Genomic DNA, 11,276 nt, shown 5'->3' on the forward strand with positions numbered 1-11,276 from the left:
TTCCAGGCTGTCCAAAAGTCACAAACAAGGAGTCGGTTTTCCTGAACTGCAGAGGCCTGGTGACATGAATGAAAAGAGCTCTTTAAACATCAAGTGTATTCAGCAAATGTTCCTCCGGAGAGGAAGGAGAGGGAAGGAAAGAAGGAAGAATTATTTCCTAAGATCTATCAAAAATAGACTTAACCTTTGCAGCAAAGGTAAGGCTAGGCCTTAAAGTTACCCCATCTTCCAAAGTATCAAATGAAGAGAGGACAGCATTTTAAGGCTCCCAGCTCCCCAATTGTTCTCAGCAAGGTGATAGGAAATAGGAAAATAACTTTATAGGAAACAATCTTTATGTCTACAGTATCCAGATCCTCAAAGAGATAAAATTGCAAAGCCTATAAAAGAGTAGGAAGATTCTGAGTTGGAGAAAAGGGATTTTTCAACTGGTCTTACAATTGACAAAAGATCAGAACAGCCTAGACACCAAAGATTGTAACATCGACGAAGGTACAGAAAAGTCCCTAAAAACCTTTATCGCAAAGCAATGAGCTTTCAGAGTGGAAAGAGATTCAAGTGAAACCCATTCAGAAGAAAATGCAAAATAGCAGACAAACTACAGGTAGGTGCCAAAAGATCATGAGCAGAACATCACGTCTCAAAAGACTTCCAGTTCTTTGAGTAAGACTTCGAAGTAGAAGGCCTGCTGGAGTGCTGAATTAACTCCACTAAGGAAGAGGAAAGACCCTTTGCTAGCAGTCCAGACTTCTCAACCTCCAAAGCGATAGAGTGAGTTGGAGCAAGAAGGTCAGGGACGACGTTCTGACAGAGACACACTTGAGCAGTACTCAAGGAGGTAGAAGAGCCAGGGGTTCAGAAGAGGAAACCATGACATCTCTGGCCAATAAGGGCCCACAAGAATAAAGTTCCCTCCCCCCTGCTGAGACTTGAAGAGAACCATCTGGATCAATAAAAAGTGGGGGAATGTATAAAGGAGACTTCTCAGCCACTTTATCACCAATACGTCCACTACCTAGGCTCCTTGTTCCGGAAGCCTGGATCAGAATCGACAAAGATGAGCATTGTCCTTGTTTGAAAAGAGATCCAGAAAGGGTTTCACAAACTCTCGGCATATCTCTCAAAACAACGACCTGGTAACGTCAACTCCAGCAAATTTGGAAACCTCCAGCTGTCTGCCATCACATTGTCGGTGCCCTTGATGTGTACTGCCGACGTGTGCAACAGGTTGATCTCTGTCCAATAACCCAATTGTTCTGCTATTGCATTGAAGGATTTTGAATGCATGCTTCACTGTTGGTTAATGTAAAAGACAGCTACCTTATTCTCTGTCTTTACTAGCACATTTTTTTGAGACAGATGATGATGGGAAAACTTCAAAGCCCTGTAGATTACCATCAACTCCATCTATTTCCATGACCTCCGACTCTCTAGGAAAGACCACTTGAATCGACAGGATCAGTCCAACACAGTAGCTCTCCAGCCAGGTTTGCTGGCATCTGTTGCGAGGATTCAGGAGCATCCAGGTATATTAGTGTCCACTTAGACCAGTGTTCTTCAAACTCTTTAATGCCGCATCCACCCAATGGGAAAAAAAAACATTGGTGCCTCCCCTCTGAATTGTCCACAATTCTTCTATTAAATTGACACTGTTTAAATATGTCTAGACCTATTTAAACATTGCAGTTAAGTTCTGTTACTGTTTTAAAAATGCAATCAAATACATGACCCCAAATATACTATTCTGGTCAGGCCTGCCCTACTAACCAATTGCAGCGTCATGCTCTGCTGAGTAAACTGATCTCACGAAAGTGAGGAATGCACAGGCCGGGTGGTGCCCGGCGCACAAAAGCGCGCCTTCTTGTGTTGTACGTCTCTTCGCGCAAATGCAAACTCAGATTTCCTGCACTGTGGTCGGCAGGAGAGACATGGGAAGGCGCAGTAGGGAAGGCTTGAGCAACGAACCGTTGGCTATGTTTTGTTGTTACTTTGTTGACATGAGCTCAAGTAATTTGAAGCAGAAGGAACGGCCAGACCTAAAAAAACCTCTCTTACCTCCAACGCCGAATAACCACAATAATTATAATATCTCAAAAGCAGCTGGCCTTGTAAACCTATTGACCAAGCAAGCCGATGCATTTTGGGTTTTGTTGTAAAAGAATAAAAATACTATCCCTCCTTTCCTTTTTTTCCGGCAACTAGCGATGTTACAAAGATATCACAGCACACAGTGAGATTGAGTGAAAGAAGAGGCACTGAGGCTGGCGTGCAGCACTCCACAGCTCTTGTTATTGTAATCCAGACAGGGGGCGGAAGGAGAAAAGTATGAAGGAATTGCGATAGTGAGACCAACTCTTCTATCTATCTGCATTACATGGAAAAAGGATATCTTTAGTACTCATGGCCGGTTAGCTCAGTTGGTTAAAGCGTGGTGCTATTAACGCCAAGGTCGTGGGTTCGATCCCTGTACGGGCCAGGTTGCATTTTTTCTCTCAACTAAACTCTTTTTTTCTCATTTAATCAAGCTCTCATAAATCCATACACTCTGTTGCTCCAGTATACGTTCACTTTCCATTAGTCCTTCTTTTGCCACTGCTGACCAAAGCTCAAGCCGGCAGCGCCAGTAGAACAACACAAGTGCAAGGGATTGTCTCTCCAAGATGGAGACACTGCCTCAGACTATGTCTCGTGAGAGGTGGAGGGAGACCAAGAGCTGATTATTAGATGCGTGGGGTGCCCTTGATGTGTACTGCCGACGTGTGCAACAGGTTGATCTCTGCCCAATAACCCAATTGTTCTGCTATTGCATTGAGGGATTTTGAATGAATGCTTCACTGTTGGTTAATGTAAAAGACAGCTACCTTATTCTCTGTCTTTAGTAGCACATTTTTTTGAGACAGATGATGATGGGAAAACTTCAAAGCCCTGAAGATTACCATCAACTCCATCTATTTCCATGACCTCTGACTCTCTAGGAAAGACCACTTTAATCGACAGGATCAGTCCAACACAGTAGCTCTCCAGCCAGGTTTGCTGGCATCTGTTGCGAGGAATTCAGGAGCATTCAGGTGTATTAGTGTCCACTTAGACCAGTGGTCTTCAAACTCTTTAATGCCGTATCCACCCAATGGGAAAAAAAAACATTGGTGCCTCCCCTCTGAATTGTCCACAATTCTTCTATTAAATTGACACTGTTTAAATATGTCTAGACCTATTTAAACATTGCAGTTAAGTTCTGTTACTGTTTTAAAAATGCAATCAAATACATGACCCCAAATATACTATTCTGGTCAGGCCTGCCCTACTAACCAATTGCAGCGTCATGCTCTGCTGAGTAAACTGATCTCACAACAGTGAGGAATGCACAGGCCGGGTGGTGCCCGGCGCACGAAAGCGCGCCTTCTTGTGTTGTACATCTCTTCGCGCAAATGCAAACTCAGATTTCCTGCACTGTGGTCGGCAGGAGAGACATGGGAAGGCGCAGTAGGGAAGGCTTGAGCAAGGAACCGTTGGCTATGTTTTGTTGTTACTTTGTTGACATGAGCTCAAGTAATTTGAAGCAGAAGGAAAGGCCAGACCTAAAAAAAACTCTCTTACCTCCAACGCCGAATAACCACTATAATTATAATATCTCAAAAGCAGCTGGCCTTGTAAACTTAATGAGCAAGCAAGCCGATGCATTTTGGGTTTTGTTGTAAAAGAATAAAAATACTATCCATCCTTTCCTTTTTTTCCGGCAACAAGCGATGTTACAAAGATATCACAGCACACAGTGAGATTGAGTGAAAGAAGAGGCACTGAGGCTGGCGTGCAGCACTCCACAGCTCTTGTTATTGTAATCCAGACAGGGGGCGGAAGGAGAAAAGTATGAAGGAATTGCGATAGTGAGACCAACTCTTCTATCTATCTGCATTACATGGAAAAAGGATATCTTTAGTACTCATGGCTGGTTAGCTCAGTTGGTTAAAGCGTGGTGCTAATAAAGCCAAGGTCGTGGGTTTGATCCCTGTACGGGCCAGGTTGCATTTTTTCTCTCAACTAAACTCTTTTTTTCTCATTTAATCAAGCTCTCATAAATCCATACACTCTGTTGCTCCAGTATACGTTCACTTTCCATTAGTCCTTATTTTGCCACTGCTGACCAAAGCTCAAGCCGGCAACGCCAGTAGAACAACACAAGTGCAAGGGATTGTCTCTCCAAGATGGAGACACTGCCTCAGACTATGTCTCGTGAGAGGTGGAGGGAGACCAAGAGCTGATTATTAGATGCGTGGGGATAAGAGGAACATAACTCAGGTGAACAGATTCTGGATAGTGATGCTATAGCTAGGATCAGCAACGTTACAGGGGAAAGGATAGGAAAATAATTAGGTGACAGAAGTATAGAAGTGGCTACAAGGGGGTGTGTCTCTTAAGAGGGCCGAAAGATACACTGAAGGCGAAGGTGAAGTGAAAGAAGAAAGAAAGATCAAAGGAAGTCTACAGTGATTGAGAGAAAACTCACAAAGGCAAATTGAGCAAAAGACAAGGCCTGGGGAGTTAGACTACTTCAATGCAAATTTACGCCGCAGATGAGCATGACAACTGACCCTTGTACAGTGGTGCTGAAACAATTTTCAGTGTGGGGGTGCTGCCATCAAAGGGCTTCTGAAAATCCAGGAATCATACAAAGAACTAGTCCTGCGGAATGAGCCACGCACATTCAGAAAGAGTGGTGATGCGTTGGTTACTTATTGGTAATCTTCATTAGCCTTAGTCCATTGCGTCCTTGTGACAGTCATTACAAAGTAAGGTGATGTCACCTTCCAACAGGAAGAAAGAACAGGAGGATCCTTAAATGCTAGCCCCATGCACCCAACCTGGGTGCCAAGCCCTTGCCAAAGGACTGATGGGAAGGTGGGCAGGATGTAATGTTTGTGACAAAGACAAGATGGACTAAGGGTAATGCAGAGTTCAAAACATTGGTACTCAAATGCAAAACAGAAAAATTATTAAGCCATAATGCTTGACAAATGTGTGCTCTGAGGACCAAGTAGCCACCCTAGGAATTTCCTAGATTGTTACTCACTGGAATTCAACCCAGGAGGTGGCCATTCCTCTCGTATACCATCCCTGAACTGGAAGATATTCTAAAAAGCCTTGCAAAGCCAGAAAAATTGACAACTTAATCCACCTACTCAGAGTCATAAAAGTCACCTTCTTGTCTTTTCCAGGCTGTCCAAAAGTCACAAACAAGGAGTCGGTTTTCCTGAACTGCAGAGGCCTGGTGACATGAATGAAAAGAGTTCTTTAAACATCAAGTGTATTCAGCAAATGTTCCTCCGGAGAGGAAGGAGAGGGAATGAAAGAAGGAAGAATTATCTCCTAAGATCTATCAAAAATAGACTTAACCTTTGCAGCAAAGGTAAGGCTAGGCCTTAAAGTTACCCCATCTTCCAAAGTATCAAATGAAGAGAGGACAGCATTTTAAGGCTCCCAGCTCCCCAATTGTTCTCAGCAGGGTGATAGGAAATAGGAAAATAACTTTATAGGAAACAATCTTTATGTCTACAGTATCCAGATCCTCAAAGAGATAAAATTGCAAAGCCTATAAAAGAGTAGGAAGATTCTGAGTTGGAGAAAAGGGATTTTTCAACTGGTCTTACAATTGACAAAAGATCAGAACAGTCTAGACACCAAAGATTGTAACATCGACGAAGGTACAGAAAAGTCCCTAAAAACCTTTATCGCAAAGCAATGAGCTTTCAGAGTGGAAAGAGATTCAAGTGAAACCCATTCAGAAGAAAATGCAAAATAGCAGACAAACTACAGGTAGGTGCCAAAAGATCATGAGCAGAACATCACATCTCAAACGACTTCCAGTTCTTTGAGTAAGACTTCGAAGTAGAAGGCCTGCTGGAGTGCTGAATTAACTCCACTAAGGAAGAGGAAAGACCCTTTGCTAGCAGTCCAGAGTTCTCAACCTCCAAAGCGATAGAGTGAGTTGGAGCAAGAAGGTCAGGGACGACGTTCTGACAGAGACACACTTGAGCAGTACTCAAGGAGGTAGAAGAGCCAGGGGTTCAGAAGAGGAAACCATGACATCTCTGGCCAATAAGGGCCCACAAGAATAAAGTTCCCTCCCCCCTGCTGAGACTTGAAGAGAACCATCTGGATCAATAAAAAGTGGGGGAATGTATAAAGGAGACTTCTCAGCCACTTTATCACCAATACGTCCACTACCTAGGCTCCTTGTTCCGGAAGCCTGGATCAGAATCGACAAAGATGAGCATTGTCCTTGTTTGAAAAGAGATCCAGAAAGGGTTTCACAAACTCTCGGCATATCTCTCAAAACAACGACCTGGATAACGTCAACTCCAGCAAATTTGGAAACCTCCAGCTTTCTGCCATCCCATTGTCGGTGCCCTTGATGTGTACTGCCGACGTGTGCAACAGGTTGATCTCTGACCAATAACCCAATTGTTCTGCTATTGCATTGAAGGATTTTGAATGCATGCTTCACTGTTGGTTAATGTAAAAGACAGCTACCTTATTCTCTGTCTTTACTAACACATTTTTATGAGACAGATGATGATGGGAAAACTTCAAAGCCCTGTAGATTACCATCAACTCCATCTATTTCCATGACCTCCGACTCTCTAGGAAAGACCACTTGAATCGACAGGATCAGTCCAACACAGTAGCTCTCCAGCCAGGTTTGCTGGCATCTGTTGCGAGGATTCAGGAGCATCCAGGTATATTAGTGTCCACTTAGACCAGTGGTCTTCAAACTCTTTAATGCCGCATCCACCCAATGGGAAAAAAAAAATTGGTGCCTCCCCTCTGAATTGTCCACAATTCTTCTATTAAATTGACACTGTTTAAATATGTCTAGACCTATTTAAACATTGCAGTTAAGTTCTGTTACTGTTTTAAAAATGCAATCAAATACATGACCCCAAATATACTATTCTGGTCAGGCCTGCCCTACTAACCAATTGCAGCGTCATGCTCTGCTGAGTAAACTGATCTCACAACAGTGAGGAATGCACAGGCCGGGTGGTGCCCGTCGCACGAAAGCGCGCCTTCTTGTGTTGTACGTCTCTTCGCGCAAATGCAAACTCAGATTTCCTGCACTGTGGTCGGCAGGAGAGACATGGGAAGGCGCAGTAGGGAAGGCTTGAGCAACGAACCGTTGGGTATGTTTTGTTGTTACTTTGTTGACATGAGCTCAAGTAATTTGAAGCAGAAAGAACGGCCAGACCTAAAAAAAACTCTCTTACCTCCAACGCCGAATAACCACTATAATTATAATATCTCAAAAGCAGCTGGCCTTGTAAACTTAATGAGCAAGCAAGCCGATGCATTTTGGGTTTTGTTGTAAAAGAATAAAAATACTATCCATCCTTTCCTTTTTTTCCGGCAACAAGCGATGTTACAAAGATATCACAGCACACAGTGAGATTGAGTGAAAGAAGAGGCACTGAGGCTGGCGTGCAGCACTCCACAGCTCTTGTTATTGTAATCCAGACAGGGGGCGGAAGGAGAAAAGTATGAAGGAATTGCGATAGTGAGACCAACTCTTCTATCTATCTGCATTTCATGAAAAAAGGATACCTGTAGTACTCATGTCCGGTTAGCTCAGTTGGTTAGAGTGTGGTGCTAATAACGTCAAGGTCGCGGGTTTGATCCCCGTACGGGCCAGGATGCGTTTTTTCTCTCAACTAAACTCTTTTTTTCTCATTTAATCAAGCTCTTATAAATCCATACACTCTGTTGCTCCAGTATACGTTCACTTTCCATTAGTCCTTCTTTTGGCACTGCTGACCAAAGCTCAAGCCGGCAGTGCCAGTAGAACAACACAAGTGCAAGGGATTGTCTCTCCAAGATGGAGACACTGCCTCAGACTATGTCTCGTGAGAGGTGGAGGGAGACCAAGAGCTGATTATTAGATGTGTGGGGATAAGAGGAACATAACTCAGGTGAACAGATTCTGGATAGTGATGCTATAGCTAGGATCAGCAACGTTACAGGGGAAAGGATAGGAAAATAATTAGGTGACAGAAGTATAGAAGTGGCTACAAGGGGGTGTGTCTCTTAAGAGGGCCGAAAGATACACTGAAGGCGAAGGTGAAGTGAAAGAAGAAAGAAAGATCAAAGGAAGTCGACAGTGATTGAGAGAAAACTCACAAAGGCAAATTGAGCAAAAGACAAGGCCTGTGGAGTTAGACTGCTTCAATGCAAATTGACGCCGCAGATGAGCATGACAACTGACCCTTGTACAGTGGTGCTGAAACAATTTTCAGTGTGGGGGTGCTGCCATCAAAGGGCTTCTGAAAATCCAGGAATCATACAAAGAACTAGTCCTGCGGAATGAGCCACGCACATTCAGAAAGAGTGGTGATGCGTTGGTTACTTATTGGTAATCTTCATTAGCCTTAGTCCATTGCGTCCTTGTGACAGTCATTACAAAGTAAGGTGATGTCACCTTCCAACAGGAAGAAAGAACAGGAGGATCTCTAAATGCTAGCCCCATGCACCCAACCTGGGTGCCAAGCCCTTGCCAAAGGACTGATGGGAAGGTGGGCAGGATGTAATGTTTGTGACAAAGACAAGATGGACTAAGGGTAATGCAGAGTTCAAAACATTGGTACTCAAATGCAAAACAGAAAAATTATTAAGCCATAATGCTTGACAAATGTATGCTCTGAGGACCAAGTAGCCACCCTAGGAATTTCCTAGATTGTTACTCACTGGAATTCAACCCAGGAGGTGGCCATTCCTCTCGTAGACCATTCCTGAACTGGAAGATATTCTAAAAAGCCTTGCAAAGCCAGAAAAATTGACAACTTAATCCACCTACTCAGAGTCATAAAAGTCACCTTCTTGTCTTTTCCAGGCTGTCCAAAAGTCACAAACAAGGAGTCGGTTTTCCTGAACTGCAGAGGCCTGGTGACATGAATGAAAAGAGCTCTTTAAACATCAAGTGTATTCAGCAAATGTTCCTCCGGAGAGGAAGGAGAGGGAATGAAAGAAGGAAGAATTATTTCCTAAGATCTATCAAAAATAGACTTAACCTTTGCAGCAAAGATAAGGCTAGGCCTTAAAGTTACCCCATCTTCCAAAGTATCAAATGAAGAGAGGACAGCATTTTAAGGCTCCCAGCTCCCCAATTGTTCTCAGCAAGGTGATAGGAAATAGGAAAATAATTTTATAGGAAACAATCTTTATGTCTACAGTATCCAGATCCTCAAAGAGATAAAATTGCAAAGCCTATAAAAGAGTAGGAAGAATCTGAGTTGGAGAAAAGGGATTTTTCAACTGGTCTTCCAATTGACAAAAGATCAGAACAGTCTAGACACCAAAGATTGTAACATCGACGAAGGTACAGAAAAGTCCCTAAAAACCTTTATCGCAAAGCAATGAGCTTTCAGAGTGGAAAGAGATTCAAGTGAAACCCATTCAGAAGAAAATGCAAAATAGCAGACAAACTACAGGTAGGTGCCAAAAGATCATGAGCAGAACATCACGTCTCAAAAGACTTCCAGTTCTTTGAGTAAGACTTCGAAGTAGAAGGCCTGCTGGAGTGCTGAATTAACTCCACTAAGGAAGAGGAAAGACCCTTTGCTAGCAGTCCAGACTTCTCAACCTCCAAAGCGATAGAGTGAGTTGGAGCAAGAACGTCAGGGACGACGTTCTGAGAGAGACACACTTGAGCAGTACCCAAGGAGGTAGAAGAGCCAGGGGTTCAGAAGAGGAATCCATGACATCTCTGGTCAATAAGGGCCCACAAGAATAAGGTTCCCTCCCCCCTGCTGAGACTTGAAGAGAACCATATGGATCAATAAAAAGTGGGGGAATGTATAAAGGAGACTTCTCAGCCACTTTATCACCAATACGTCCACTACCTAGGCTCCTTGTTCCGGAAGCCTGGATCAGAATCGACAAAGATGAGCATTGTCCTTGTTTGAAAAGAGATCCAGAAAGGGTTTCACAAACTCTCGGCATGTCTCTCAAAACAACGACCTGGATAACGTCAACTCCAGCAAATTTGGAAACCTCCATCTGTCTGCCATCACATTGTCGGTGCCCTTGATGTGTACTGCCGACGTGTGCAACAGGTTGATCTCTGCCCAATAACCCAATTGTTCTGCTATTGCATTGAGGGATTTTGAATGCATGCTTCACTGTTGGTTAATGTAAAAGACAGCTACCTTATTCTCTGTCTTTACTAGCACATTTTTTTGAGACAGATGATGATGGGAAAACTTCAAAGCTCTGAAGATTACCATCAACTCCATCTATTTCCATGACCTCCGACTCTCTACGAAAGACCACTTGAATCGACAGGATCAGTCCAACACAGTAGCTCTCCAGCCAGGTTTGCTGGCATCTGTTGCGAGGAATTCAGGAGCATCCAGGTGTATTAGTGTCCACTTAGACCAGTGGTCTTCAAACTCTTTAATGCCGCATCCACCCAATGGGAAAAAAAAACATTGGTGCCTCCCCTCTGAATTGTCCACAATTCTTCTATTAAATTGACACCGTTTAAATATGTCTAGACCTATTTAAACATTGCAGTTAAGTTCTGTTACTGTTTTAAAAATGCAATCAAATACATGACCCCAAATATACTATTCTGGTCAGGCTTCCCCTACTAACCAATTGCAGCGTCATGCTCTGCTGAGTAAACTGATCTCACGACAGTGAGGAATGCACAGGCCGGGTGGTGCCCCGCGCACGAAAGCGCGCCTTCTTGTGTTGTACGTCTCTTCGCGCAAATGCAAACTCAGATTTCCTGCACTGTGGTCGGCAGGAGAGACATGGGAAGGCGCAGTAGGGAAGGCTTGAGCAATGAACCGTTTGCAATGTTTTGTTGTTACTTTGTTGACATGAGCTCAAGTAATTTGAAGCAGAAGGAACGGTCAGACCTAAAAAAAACTCTCTTATCTCCAACGCCGAATAACCACTATAATTATAATATCTCAAAAGCAGCTGGCCTTGTAAACTTAATGAGCAAGCAAGCCGATGCATTTTGGGTTTTGTTGTAAAAGAATAAAAATACTATCCATCCTTTCCTTTTTTTCCGGCAACAAGCGATGTTACAAAGATATCACAGCACACAGTGAGATTGAGTGAAAGAAGAGGCACTGAGGCTGGCGTGCAGCACTCCACAGCTCTTGTTATTGTAATCCAGACAGGGGGCGGAAGGAGAAAAGTATGAAGGAATTGCGATAGTAAGACCAACTCTTCTATCTATCTGCATTTCATGAAAAAAGGATATCTGTAGTACTCAT

General features: G+C 43.4%; 1 non-coding gene across 1 annotated transcript; it reads left to right on the forward strand.

Annotated features, from left to right (window-relative positions):
• Positions 1-2,402: 2,402 nt before the first annotated feature.
• Positions 2,403-2,476, forward strand: TRNAN-AUU (transfer RNA asparagine (anticodon AUU)). The gene has a single exon. It is a non-coding gene; the product is annotated as a tRNA-Asn (tRNA).
• The last annotated feature ends 8,800 nt before the right edge of the window (positions 2,477-11,276 follow it).

Source organism: Pleurodeles waltl, chromosome 12 (assembly GCF_031143425.1).
Source record: "Pleurodeles waltl isolate 20211129_DDA chromosome 12, aPleWal1.hap1.20221129, whole genome shotgun sequence".
NCBI lineage: Eukaryota > Metazoa > Chordata > Amphibia > Caudata > Salamandridae > Pleurodeles > Pleurodeles waltl.